The following is a 14,300-nucleotide window of genomic DNA, read 5'->3' on the forward strand; positions in this document are numbered from 1 at the left end:
TTCAAGAAGAGTACTGGGAATGCCAATGGAAAATTTGGCCATATTTTTTAAAAATAAAGCCTCAATTAATAAATTTTATTCATTTTGAATCATTGAGTCCAGATATCATAATTAATGAAATGCATCAGGTATGAGTTCTATTTTCAATAAATGTGTATGCCCATGAGTCAGATGTCCAAGCTGGATTTAGAAAAGGCAGAGGAACCAGAGATCAAATTGGCAACATCTGTTGGGTTGTAGAAAAAGCAAAGGAATTCCAAAAAAAATCTGCTTCATTACCTATGTTAAAGCATTTGACTGCATGGATCACAATAGACTATGGAAAATTCTTAGAGAGATGGGAATACCAGACCACCTTACCTGTCTCCTGAGAAGCCAGTGTGCAGGAAAAGAAGCAACAGTTAGAACCAGACATGCAACAATGCACCAATTCAATATCAAGAAAGGAGTATGTCAAGGCTATATATTGTCACCTTGCTTATTTGACTTCTGTGCAGAGTGCGTAATCAAAATGCCGCTCTGGATGACTCAGAAGCTGGAATCAAGATTCCCAATCAACAATCTCAGATATGCAAATTATACCACTTGAATATCAGAAAGCAAAGAGGAACCTAAAGAACCTCTTTATAAGGGTGAGAGTGAAAAAGCTGGCTTAAAACTCAACATTCAAAAAACAAAGATCATGGCATCTGATCCCACCACTTTATGGCAAATAGATGGGGAAAAAGTGGAAACAATGATTTTCTTTTCTTGGGCTCCAAAATCACCATGGATGGTGACTGCAGTCATGAAATTAAGACTCCTGTTCCTGGGAAGGAAAGCTATGACAAACTTAGACAACGTATTTAAAAGCAGAGACATCACTTTGCCTAAAAAAGTCCATATAGTCCAAGCTATTGTTTTTCCTAATAGTCATGTATGGATGTTTCTGGGTTCCAAAATCACTGCAGATGATGACTGCAGCCATGAAATTAAAAGACCCCTACTCCTTGGCAGGAAAATTATAACCTACCTAGGCAGCATATTGAAAAGCAGAGACATTACTTTGCCAACAAAGGTGCATCTACTCAAGGCTATGGTTTGTCCAGTGGTCACGTATGGATGTGAGAGTTGGACTATAAAGCAAGCTGAGCACAGAAGGATTGATGCTTTTGAACTGTGGTGTTGGAAAAGACTCTTGAGAGTCCCTTGGACTGCAAGGAGATCCAACCAGTCCATCCTAAAGGAGATCAGTCCTGAGTGTTCACTGGAGGGACTGATGTTGAAGCTGAAACTCCAACACTTTGGCCACCTGATGCAGAGAGCTGACTCATTTGAAAAGACCCTGATGCTGGGAAATATTGAGAGCAAGAGGAGAAGGAGGTGACTGAGGATGAGATGGTTGGATGGCATCACTGACTCAATGGACATGAGTTTGAACAAACTCTGGGAGATAGTGAAGGACAAGGAAGCCTGGTGTGCCTCAGTTCAGGGGTTGCAAACAGTCAGAAACGACTTAGTGACTGAGCAACAACAAGTTTCTCATATCCAACAGTTTGAATGAAACACATGATCAAAAATTTTCTAATTTAAGAATGTAGTGAAAGTCTGAAAACATTACTGAATAGTTATTTCAGTTCACTCTGACTAAAACAAGTCATATATCTTAGTGAGACAGGAAGAGAGCAGGGCACAATCTTTCATCAACAATTTTAAAATGTAATTAAAAAAAAAAAAAACTTCCCTGGTGGCTCAGTGGTAAGGATCCACCTGCCAATGCAGGAGATGTGAGTTCAATCCTGGGTCAAGAAGACCTCTTGGAGAAGGAAATAGCAACACACTCCAGTACTCTTCCCTGGGAAATCACATAGACAGGGGATACTGGTAGGCTACAATCCATGGTAGGTCACAAAAGGGTCACAACTTAGCGACGAAACAGCAACAAAAATTTTAAAAATGTATCTTTTACAAATACTTCCTAGAAAAAATCTAAAATGAAATATGCAAAACTTTTACAAAAAATAAAAAACTTTCTATTTACTCTTCAAGGCCAATTCACTGTTCAGTGAAGTTTACCCTTAACCCTTCCTGCACTATACCCCTAAGGCACTCAGCTCTGACCTCCTACCTAGTCATTATCCATCATTGTAATCAGTTATTATTATGTCAGACTCTTCTGTTTTTAGCTGAGATTGGCAAGGGCAAGAACTGTCATTAGTCCTTGTAGTCCAGGTAACTATGGACTTCTTGAAATAATAACAGTGAGAATAAAATGAAAACAAATAATATTAACTACTATCTATTGGGTGCCTTGGGCTTTACTTTTATTATTTTTTATTTATTAATTCATTACTGACACAGCAAATAATGTTTGAATGTGTGTATGTTATGGATGGTAAAGATTTTAAATAGTGAAGAAGAAAAGAGAATGTAAATAAAAGCCAGGAGAGGGGTGGTTGCATGACTGCCATGCTGGAGAGGGCTTCATTAGGGGATGAATGGGAAACCAGAATGGAAATGTAGAGGGGGCAGACTGTGGAAGTTCTTGAATGCCAGGCTGCTGCTGCTGCTGCTGCTGCTGCTAAGTCGTTTCAGTCGTGTCCGACTCTGTGCAACCCCATAGATGGCAGCCCACCAGACTCCCCCATCCCTGGGATTCTCCAGGCAAGAATACTGGAGTGGGGTGCCATTGCCTTCTCCTGAATGCCAGGCTAAGCAGTTTAAATTTTTTTCCTATAAAAAAATGGGGGCTACTGAAGATTGGCAGCATTATCAAAGCACAGAGACATTACTTTGCCAACCAAGGTCCGTCTAATCAAGGCTACGGTTTTTCCAGTGGTCATGTATGGATGTGAGAGTTGGACTGTGAAGAAAGCTGAGCGCCGAAGAATTGATGCTTTTGAACTGTGGTGCTGGAGAAGACTCTGCAAGTCCCTTTGACTGCAGGGAGATCCAACCAGTCCATTCTAAAGGAGATCAATCCTGGGTGTCCATTGGAAGGACTAATGCTAAAGCTGAAACTCCAATACTTTGGCCACCTCATGCGACGAGTTGACTCACTGGAAAAGACTCTGATGCTGGGAAGGATTGGGGGTGGGAGGAGAAGGGGACGACAAAGAATGAGATGGCTGGATGGCATCACCGACTCGATGGACATGAGTTTGAGTGAATTCCGGGAGTTGGTGATGGACAGGGAGGCCTGGCATGCTTTGATTCATGGGGTCGCAAAGAGTCGGACACGACTGAGCGACTGAACTGAACTGAAGGAAGACTGATGTAGTAACCGTGAGCATGACTGAAGAAAGAAGTGTCTAAAGGTAGGAGGTCACATACAACATGAAGATGCGGGCAATCATTATAAACCACTTTGACATAGCACAGAAACAGGGCACAAGGGGGACTTTCCTGGTGGTTCAATGGTTGAGAATACCCCTTGCAATGTTGTTCAGTTGTTAAGTCATGTCCAACTCTTTGCGACCCCATGGACTGCAGCATGCCAGGCTTTCCTGTCACTCACTATCTCCCGGAGTTTGCCCAAGTTCATGTCCATTGAATCACTGATGCTATCCAACCACCTCATCTTCATCCTTGCAATGTAGGGGACACAAACTCGATTCCTGGTCAGAGAACTAGGATCCCACATGCCACAGGGCAACGAAGTCCAAGCGCTGCACCAAAAGATCTCACATGTAGCAACTAAGACCCAATGCAGGCAAATAGATAAATATCTTTAAAAAGAACAGGGCACAAGGAATAACTAGACTTGTGGGTTCTTGAGGAAATACTTCTTAAAAGAGGATCGCTATAGGATAAGAAAATATTTCAAGTGGAAACAATAAGATGTGCAAAAGTAGGCTAATGGAAAATCTCATTTTTCAGACATGTGGGATGTGGTTGGCAAGTGAACACATGTGGATTGTAGGTGGGGGTGGGGGGGGACATGGAGTGAAACCTGGGAAATAAAGCATTTCAAGAGAATGAACCAGGGCTTCCCTGGTGGCTCAGTGGAAGAATCTGCCTGCCAATGCAGAAGACACAGGTTTGATCCCTGATCCAGAAAGAGCCCACATGCTGTGAAGCAACTAAGCCCATGTGCCACAACTACTGAGCCTGTGGTCTAGAGCCCATGCTCCACAACAAGAGGCGGTACTGCAATGAGAAGCCGTAGCACTGTAGAAAGTAGCTCCCGCTCTCTGCAGCTAGAGAAAAACTAGTGCAGGAAGGAAGACCCAGCACAGTCAAAAATAAATAAATTAAAAATTAAAAAAAGAGAGAACAAGCCAAACGACATAGAGCCCAGGCAGCAACAGAGCATAGGTCTCTGGGGGAAAGATGATTCCAACTCCAGCATAAGAACTGTCACTCAGATTGCATCCCAAGCCAGCCTAACTGGATTCAAAAATAATAGGTCTAAAAGTCTAAGAATACAGCATGACATTGGAACCCCAGAAGCACTGGTGGCTCAGACAGTTTTTAACAACTCTCTCCCAAAAGACTATAATGCAAAAAGGAGAGAGATTCTCCATCTCACCCAGGGTTACTACGTATGGTATGATGAAGCTCTAGCATCTCAGGATTGTGATATGCTAAATATGCATAAATGTTGAAAGCAACCTCAGGGCCTGGTGGAGCAGCCTCAGGTGCCAGCAGGAGTTGGGGTCTTCAGCAAAGGTAGCTGAAGACTCAGAAGACTTATGGGGCAAGTGGAGGCAGTGGCAACACTTGATAAGAGTGAATTCATTTGCTGACCATACATCAGACATCCCCTGAAGCTTCCTAGACATACCTGGAAGTGGGGCGGGGGTGGCAGGCATAAGGAAAAGGAAAAAACCTTAAATGCATTATTACTAAGTGCAAGAAGCCAATCTGAAAAGGCAGCATACAGTATGATTCCAACTATATGACATTCTGGAAAGGGCAAAACTATGCAGACGGTAAGATCAGTGGCTGCCAGGGAGAGTGGGGAGATGAATAGGTGAACAGAGGATTTTCCAATCAGAGAAACTCTTCTGTACGATTCTATAATGGTGGATACATGTCATTGCACCTGTGACCAAACCCATAGAATGTTCAACACCAAGAGTGAAACTTAATGTAAATTTGGGACTTTGAGTGATTATGTGTCAAGGCATTCACCAATTGTAACAAATGTACTACTGTGGTGGGGGATCACCTCAATTTTGCTGTGAACCCAAAACTCATCTAAAAAAAAATCTTCCCTTCCTCTGCAGCAGTCTTGTTAGAATCAGCCACCACCTCTTTCTCCTCCAGATAACAGGGGGATGTCCGAAAACAAAGTAAAGACACTTATTTTAGGTCAGAGGGAATGCAGTTTCTTACAGCTTCTATGCAGGGTTGGCATCATAGCTGGACAACCTGTGCAGGTGTACAGGGTCCAGCATGTAAAGACCCAGTGCACTTGGTTTAACGCTTTGCTATCACCACTTCGAAATTCTTATGTTTTGAACAAGAACTCCCTATTTTCATTTTGCACTCCCCCCACCAACACACATACACACACTTCTATGTCTAAGGCTGATTCTCTGCTCGGGTCAATATTATCAAACACGAAATTCTCAAGTCTTTCACTGCCAGTGTTTAAACGCAAATGCATGCTTGAATTTTGTTGTCCAAAGGTATTTTTTTCAACCCACAAGTATGCTTGAATTGTCTCCATTATATGACTGCGGGTTTGGAAGAGGAGGGACAAGCCCGGGATTCTAAACTCCTTCAGAGGGTACCATTCACCCCTGCTGTGAAGAGGGGACCGGACACAAAAGCAAAGCAGACTGAGCACAATAAAAGTGTCTCTCTGGTGATATCACAATTTTAGGATTTGACCTGTTCAGTTTCAACTGAAAATAAAAAAATAAACAAAACTGCCCAGAAGTAATCTTGCCTGAGAATGTGAATGCAAACAGCTCTGCTTTGCCAGGTCTTTTAAGATTTCAGAAATGCAGCTGAGTTTTCTTCTAAAGGGAACTTAATTCCTAAGAGAATTGTGGAGGCATTCCCAAGTCACATAGTGCCTAATTTGCAACTATTTCTGGGTTACACACTGATTTCCTTATCCAAGGGTGCCATCCCTCCCCAGCTCAAATAAAAAAACCCCGAGATGGCACTCTGGTTGTGATGGCTCTGACCCAATTCCAGGGTCTCTTTGCTTCACTCCCCCTTCTCTCTCTGTCCATCTCATGTACATCTTTTTCTCTGAAATGGTCTTTTTCTCATTCCCTCCTGCATCCAGTTTTTGCTTAGTGATCTTAGGAAAAATCTCCTTTCTTTCCTTCTCTTTGTTTCATTGATAAACACTCAGTGACCTCAACTGGTAGAAATTGAAAATAGTGATACTTTAATTGAGGAAGAGAAGATAACTTTATGTGTATGGAGCACAGAACCAGTATCCAAAGTGCAGAAAATAACCAAAAGCTTTAGGAATCTCCTTAAAATTATTTTCTTCTTTTTCCATCATTTAAGTCTGTTTTTTTAAAAAAAGTTAGCATTCAAACTTTCAAAAAGAATTCTCATTGTTTTCTTATATTGGCATTAATTTTAAAAAATTAACTTGTAAATAGTATTTTTATTTTAATTAATATATACCCAGTTCTTCCATGTAAGGTTTTCGTGGGATAATCTCAGCACCAATAACCACTTATTACCTCTGTGGGAAAACATTCAAAATTTCATTTGTAAACATTTGACCTACAAACAAACTCTTGAGACACGATTCATTTGCAGCCAATAGTTCTTGACAGAACTCAGGGGTAAGGTAGGAATAAGTCTGATGGCAAGGAGCTAACAAGGGTTAATTCAAGGAGTTTGGCAATATAAAAACAAAGAACAGCAATACAGGCGATTATATTTGCAACTAGTTGCAGGGTGTAGGCTTCTTTACCCTGAGGCATGTGGTATCTCAGTCCCACAACAAGGAATCGAACCCATGTCTCCTGCATTGGAAGGCAGATTCTTAACCACTGGACTACCGGGGAAGTCCCTACATTTGCAACTTTTAAGTGAGTGAACATATTTTCCAGGTACGTTCTACAATTTCTAATGCCTTCAGTTCAGTTCAGTAAGTTCAGTCGCTCAGTCGTGTCCGACTCTCCGCGACCCCATGAATCACAGCACGCCAGGCCTCCCTGTCCATCACCTACTCCCGGAGCTCACTCAGACTCAAGTCCACAGAGTCGGTGATGCCATCCAGCCATCTCATCCTCGGTCGTCCCCTTCTCCTCCCGCCCCCAACCCTTCCCAGCATCAGAGTCTTTTCCAGTGAGTCAACTCGTCGCATGAGGTGGCCAAAGTATTGCAGTCTCAGCTTTAGCATCAGTCCTTCCAATGAACACCCAGGATCGATCTCCCTTAGAATGGACTGGTTGGATCTCCTTGCGGTACAAGGAACTCTCAATTTCCCAATATTCTTATCTTGAAACCCTCTAGTGGCCATAACAGGAATTGCGTTTTGGGGGAAACCTGCATCAACATATGTTCCTTGTTTTATGACTTTTACCCCCTATGTGCTAAAGTGAGAAATAGATTCAAGGGATTAGATCTGATAGACAGAATGCCTGAAGAACTATGGATGGAGGTTCGTGACATTGTACAGGAGGCAGAGGTCAAAACCATCTCCAAGAAAAAGAACTGCAAAAAGGCAAAATGGTTGTCTGAGGAGGCCTTACAAACAGCTCTGAAAAGAAGAGAAGCTAAAGGCAAAGGAGAAAAGGAAAGATATTCCCATTTGAGTGCAGAGTTCCAAAGAATAGCAAGAAGAGATAAGAAAGCCTTCTTCAGTGATCAGTGCAAAGAAATAGAGGAAAACAATAGAATGGGAAAGACTAGAGATCTCTTCAAGAAAATTAGAGATACCAAGGGAACATTCATGCAAAGATGGGCTCAATAAAGGACAGAAACGGTGTGGACCTAACAGAAGCAGAAGATATTAAGAAGAGGTGGCAAGAATACACAGAAGAACTGTACAAAAAAGATCTCCTTGACCCAGATAATCACGATGGTGTGATCACTCACCTAGAGGCAGACATCCTGGAATGTGAAGTCAAGTGGGTCTTAGGAAGCGTCACTACAAAATTAGTGGAGGTGATGAAATTCCCATTTGAGCTATTTCAAATGCAAAAAGATGATGCTGTGAAAGTGCTGCACTCATTATGCCAGCAAATTTGGAAAACTCAGCAGTGGCCGCAGGACCGGAAAAGGTAAGTTTTCATTCCAATCTCAAAGAAAGGCAATGCCAAAGAATGCTCAAACTACTGCACAATTGCATTCATCTCACACGCTAGTAAAGTAATGCTCAAAATTCTCCAAGCCTGGCTTCAACAGTATGTGAACCGTGAACTTCCAGATGTTCAGGATGGATTTAGAAAAGGCAGAGGAACCAGAGATCAAATTGCCAATATCCGTCGGATCATCAAAAAAGCAAGAGAATTTCAGAAAAACATCTATTTCTGCTTTATTGACTATGTCAAAGCCTTTGACTGTGTGGATCACGATAAACTGTGGAAAATTCTGAAAGAGATGGGAATACTAGACCGCCTGACCTGCCTCTTGAGAAATCTGTATGCAGGTCAAGAAGCAACAGTTAGAACTGGACATGGAACAACAGACTGGTTCCAAATAGGAAAAGGAGTACGTCAAGGCTGTAATTTGTCATCCTGCTTATTTAACTTATATGCAGACTACATCATGAGGAACGCTGGGCTGGAGGAAGCACAAGCTGGAATCAAGATTGCTGGGAGAAATATCAATAACCTCAGATATGCGGATGGTACCACCCTTATGGCAGAAAGTGAAGAAGAACTAAAGAGCCTCTTGATTAAAGTGAAAGAGAAGAGTGAAAAAGTTGGCTTAAAGCTCAACATTCAAAAAATGAAGATCATGGCATCCGGTCCCATCACTTCATGGCAAATAGATGGGGAAACAGAGGAAACAGTGGCTGACTATTTTGGGGTGCTCAAAAATCACTGCAGATAGTGACAGCAGCCATGAAATTAAAAGATGCTTACTCCTTGTCAGGAAAGTTATGGCCAACCTAGATGGCATATTAAAAAGCAGAGACATTGCCGACAAACGTCCACTTAGTCAAAGCTATGGTTTATCCAGTAGTCACGTATAGATGTGAGAGTTGGACTATAAAGAAAACTGAGCGCCGAAGGATTGATGCTTTTGAACTGTGGTGTTGGAGAAGACACTTGAGAGTCCCTTGGACTGCAAGGAGATCCAACCAGTCCATCCTAAAGGAAATCAGTCCTGAATATTCATTAGAAGGACTAATACTGAAGCTGAAAACTCCAATACTTAAGTCACCTGATGCGAAAAATTAACTCATTTGAAAAGGTCCTGATGCTGGGAAAGACTGAAGGCAGAAGAAGCGGATGATAGAGGATGAGATGGTTGGATGGCATCATCTACTCAATGGACATGAGTTGGAGTAAACTCCAGGAGTTGGTGATGGACAAGGAGGCCTGGTGTGCTGCAGTCCTGGGGTCACAAAGAGTCAGACACGAATGAGCAACTGAACTGATATAGACTGAATGTTTTGTCCCTTCAAAATTCATACATTGAACTTGGTTCCCAGCATCATGGTGTTTGGAAATGAGGACTCTGGGCAGAGCCATCATAAAGAGGTCTAGCACCCTTATAAAAGCAGCCCCTAGAACTCCCTCACACCTTCCACCATGTGAGGACACAGTAAGAAGACAAAACCAGGAAGCAGACTCTCACCCACTTCCGGATTTGTCAGAAAGAAATTTCTCTTATTTATAAGCAACCCAGCCTATGATGTTTTCTCACAGTAGCCCTGATGGATTAAGACACCTGACCACATCTTTTGGCAGGAATCTTCAAGTATCTTTTACTTCAATTCAGTGTCAATCTTAAAACTTCTAAATACACTGTATTTCCTTTGTAATTTGCACTTTACACTGCAAACAACTGATCTAAGTAGCTTAAGAAAAACCATGAAAGTTATTCCTTCTGATTTGATTCTATTACCTTTGGAGCCAAAGATGACCCAGAGAGGTAGGCACTTAGTGTTTGCTTATTCTATTATTCCTCCTGCCTTTCAGAAATTTAAAACAAAAAACAAAAAAACACTTTAACTTTGGCAAGATTGGAACAGCAAGGCAGTTACAGTAATTTGTCATTTTACTACTTATAAATTCATATTTTCCCCTGCTCTGGACATTAATGTATTAATATTTAAAAAGTGGATAAGTGGATGAACCCAAGAACTGCTTTGATACCTCACTTTAAAAAAATTTTTAATATTCCTAGTTATCTTTTCTCGTATTTCACTAACTCAAAGAAACACACTGCAGAACTGATCACCAGTTAAACTGAGTATCCAAAGACCTAATTTAATTTTTTGAGACACTCAACTTGGGGCTTCTCTGGTGGTCCAGTGGTTAAGAACTTGCCTTGCAATGAAGGGTACGCTTGTTCGATTCCTGGTCTGGGAAGATCCCACATGCCAAGGGGCAACCAAGCCCATGTGCCACAACTACTGAGCCTAAGCTCTGGAATCCATGTGCCACACTACTGAAGCCCGCATGCCTAGAGCCCATGCTCTACAACAAGAGAAGCCATTGCAACAAGCCTGAGCACTGCCAGTGGAGTAGCCCCTGCTCGTAACAACTAGAGAAAGCCTGTGCACAGTGATGAAGACCCAGTGCAGCAAACTTAAAGAAAAAAAAAGACACCCAACTTAATCCCAGAAGAAACATCTATACTTTAAAGCATGTGTATATGTGTATTTAACTGACATTTTATAATCTAAATGTACATTGGTGTGAGCTGGTTAAACTGTCTTACCTCCAAAGAATGTGGTCATTATAAAGGTATATGTATAAATTTTAAAAGGGCAATGTCCTGATATGAAATGTCTTCCAAAATATGTGAAGAGAAAAAATACAGAACTTTGTGTGTATAATATATATATATATTTAGAAGGAAGAGTATGTACACTTGAATATAAATATGCAATGTATCTTTAGAAAGATACCTAAGGAACTGGTAATCACTGCATCTAGAACATAAGTACCTTTCATTGTATGGCCTTTGTCCTGCTTGAATTAAAAAAAAATAATGTGCATGCTCTTCCCATTTAAAAATTTTTAAGAGTATTTTATGTGTTAGTGTATAGGATATGCTTATGAATCAGTAAGATGAAAGCTAAATACTCAAATAGGGAAATGGGCCAATGAAAAGGAAAAGCAATTCACTAAAAAATAAACCACCATCAAATGTGGAAAAATACATAACCCATTACTAATAAAAAGAAGTAACAAAACCAAAACGTATCATTTCCCCTCTCTTGATTTGGTAAAAATTCAAAAGCCTTTAGATCTGATAAGAATATGGGAAACTTTCATTGGTAGAAGTTAAACTTTTAAAGAAGGCAATTTGGCAGTATCCATAAAAATTGAAATGTGCACAGTCCAGCAGTCATGCTTACACAATCTACAATTACACTAAATCAAGTGCATATGGATATATTACCTCAGGATACAAAAGCAATATTATCATAGTGACCAAGAGCACAAGGACTGTCCTCAGACCGCCTGGGTTTAAATCCCACATCCTAGCTTGGTGATTGGCAAATTTCTTAATTCTATAGGCTTAGGGTCATATACATTACAGAAAGATCATGTATGTACCCATTAATAATAAAAGTAATTATATGTGAATGTGAGGCAGGAGTAAAATTCATTTATTATATATTAGATAACAGATCAGGATAAAGATGGAATCCCAACTTAATAGGCGTTTATAAGAGAATACAGCAGATTTTCCATATTTACTTCCCAAAATTTCCTAGAAAAGAAAAAAATGAGAAGCATTTTTGCAAACATTTACCTTACTCTCATGCTGCTTCAGTTATTAGGTGACATATTCCAAAGAGCAAATGAATTGCACATAATACCCATAACATTGAGTCCTTACCTTAGATATTACTCGTGTACAGAAGTCATAAAATTTGAACTGGAAGACAATTTCCTAGTTTGAAGCCTAGTCTCAGTTGGTTACGATTTTAAAATTGTACAAAATTATATTTTCCTTTATGTATAAAAAATTAAACATTACAGATAAAGTTCCTTTTGACCACCCTCCACTCCAGTAGTCAATGTCATCAATTTAGTGCATACCCTTCAGTTCAGTTCAGTTCAGTTCTGTCGCTTAGTCGTGTCCGACTCCTTGCGACCCCATGAACCACAGCACGCCAGGCCTCCCTGTCCATCACCAACTCCCAGAGTTCACTCAAACTCATGTCCATCGAGTCGGTGATGCCATCCAGCCATCTCATTCTCTGTCGTCCCCGTCTCCTCCCGCCCCCAATCCCTCCCAGCATCAGAGTCTTTTCCAGTGAGTCAACTCATCGCATGAAGTGGCCCAAGTATTGGAGATTCAGCTTCGGCATAAGTCCTTCCGATGAACACCCAGGATTGATCTCCTTTAGAATGGACTGGTTGGATTTCCTTGCAGTCCAAGGGACTCTCAAGAGTCTTCTCCAACACCACAGTTCAAAACCATCAATTCTTCGGCGATCAGCTTTCTTCACAGTCCAACTCTCACATCCATACATGACCACAGGAAAAACCATAGCCTTGACTAAACGGACTCTGGTTGGCAAAGTAATGTCTCTGCTTTTTAATATGCTATCTAGGTTGGTCATAACTTTCCTTCCAAGGAGTAAGCGTCTTTTAATTTCATGGCTGCAATCAGCATCCGCAGTGATTTTAGAGCCCAAAAAAATAAAGTCTGACACTGTTTCCACTGTTTCCCCATCTATTTCCCATGAAGTGATGGGACCAGATGCCATGATCTTTGTTTTCTGAATGTTGAGCTTCAAGCCAAACTTTTCACTCTCCTCTTTCACTTTCATCAATAGGCCTTTGAGTTCCTCTTCACTTTCTGCCATAAGGGTGGTGTCATCTGCATAACTGAGGTTATTGATATTTCTCCCAGCAATCTTGATTCCAGCTCGTGCTTCTTCCAGCCCAGCGTTCCTCATGATGTACTCTGCATAGAAGTTAAATAAGCAGGGTGACAATATACAACCTTGACGTACTCCTTTTCCTATTTGGAACCAGTCTGTTGTTCCATGTCCAGTTCTAACTGTTGCTTCCTGACCTGCATACAGGTTTCTCAAGAGGCAGGTCAGGTGGTCTGGTATTCCCATCTCTTTCAGAATGTTCCACAGTTTATTGTGATCCACACAGTCAAAGGCTTTGGCATAGTCAATGAAGCAGAAATAGATGTTTTTCTGGAACTCTCTTGCTTTCTCCATGATCCAGCGGATGTTGGCAATTTGATCTCTGGTGCCTCTGCCTTTTCTAAAACCTGCTGAACATCTGGGAGTTCACGGTTCACATATTGCTGAAGCCTAGCTTAGCAAACCTTTTTCTATAAGTTTACATACTTAAATGTAACCATCAAAAAATGTATTGTTTTGAAAAATTTTTTATTATTTGACAACATACATAAGTATGTCTTGACATTATACCTCTATTTCTTTTCTAAGAGAATTCCTTTTTTTGGCTATGAAAGTTGAGTTTTGCTCCTTTTCTCCTCCCTCTCTGGAAAGCTTGTGTAACTAATCAAAGAGCCTTTGTGCTACTGAAGGACCTCCCCTCAAGCTTATAATGTTCTTCACAGATGCTTATGGTAAATACCAAATACATTTCTTTCTTTCTTTTTCCCAGCCATGCTGTGCAGCATGTGGGATCTTAGTTACCCTACAAGAGAACGAACCCATGTCCCCTGCATTGGAAGTGCAGTTTTAACTACTAGGTTGCCAGGAAAGTCCTCCAAATACATTTCTGAGAGGATTAATGAAAAGAGATTTTTATGAGAATCCAAGAATTACATTTTTTCCTTTATAATGAATACACAACAGCATATTTAAAACTTCAAGCACACTTTCATCATTCTACACACTTTTCTATAGCCTTTCTCATACTGCCAGAAGATAATATATTTAAAATAAAAATAAAATACATAGTCCAAGAACATCTCAGTGATTTTTACATTGATATGTGCTCAGAAATAAACATGATGCTAGTGGTAAAAGAACCCGCCTGCCAATGCAGGAGACATAAGAGATGCAGGTTTGATCCCTGGGTTGGGAAGATCCCCAGGAACATGGCAAGGCAATTACTCCAGTATACTGCCTGGAGAATCACATGGATAGAGGAGCCTAATGAGCTACTGTCCATAGGGTCACAAAGAGTAGGACACGACTGAAGCAACTTAGCACACAGAAATAAAACATTTCTTTGGAAAAAATTAGATTGATTACAGAAATAAAG

This window comes from Moschus berezovskii, chromosome 1 (genome assembly GCF_049115385.1).
Source record: "Moschus berezovskii isolate FMDL1 chromosome 1, NW_MosBer_1.0, whole genome shotgun sequence".
In the NCBI taxonomy this organism is placed as follows: Eukaryota; Metazoa; Chordata; class Mammalia; order Artiodactyla; family Moschidae; genus Moschus; species Moschus berezovskii.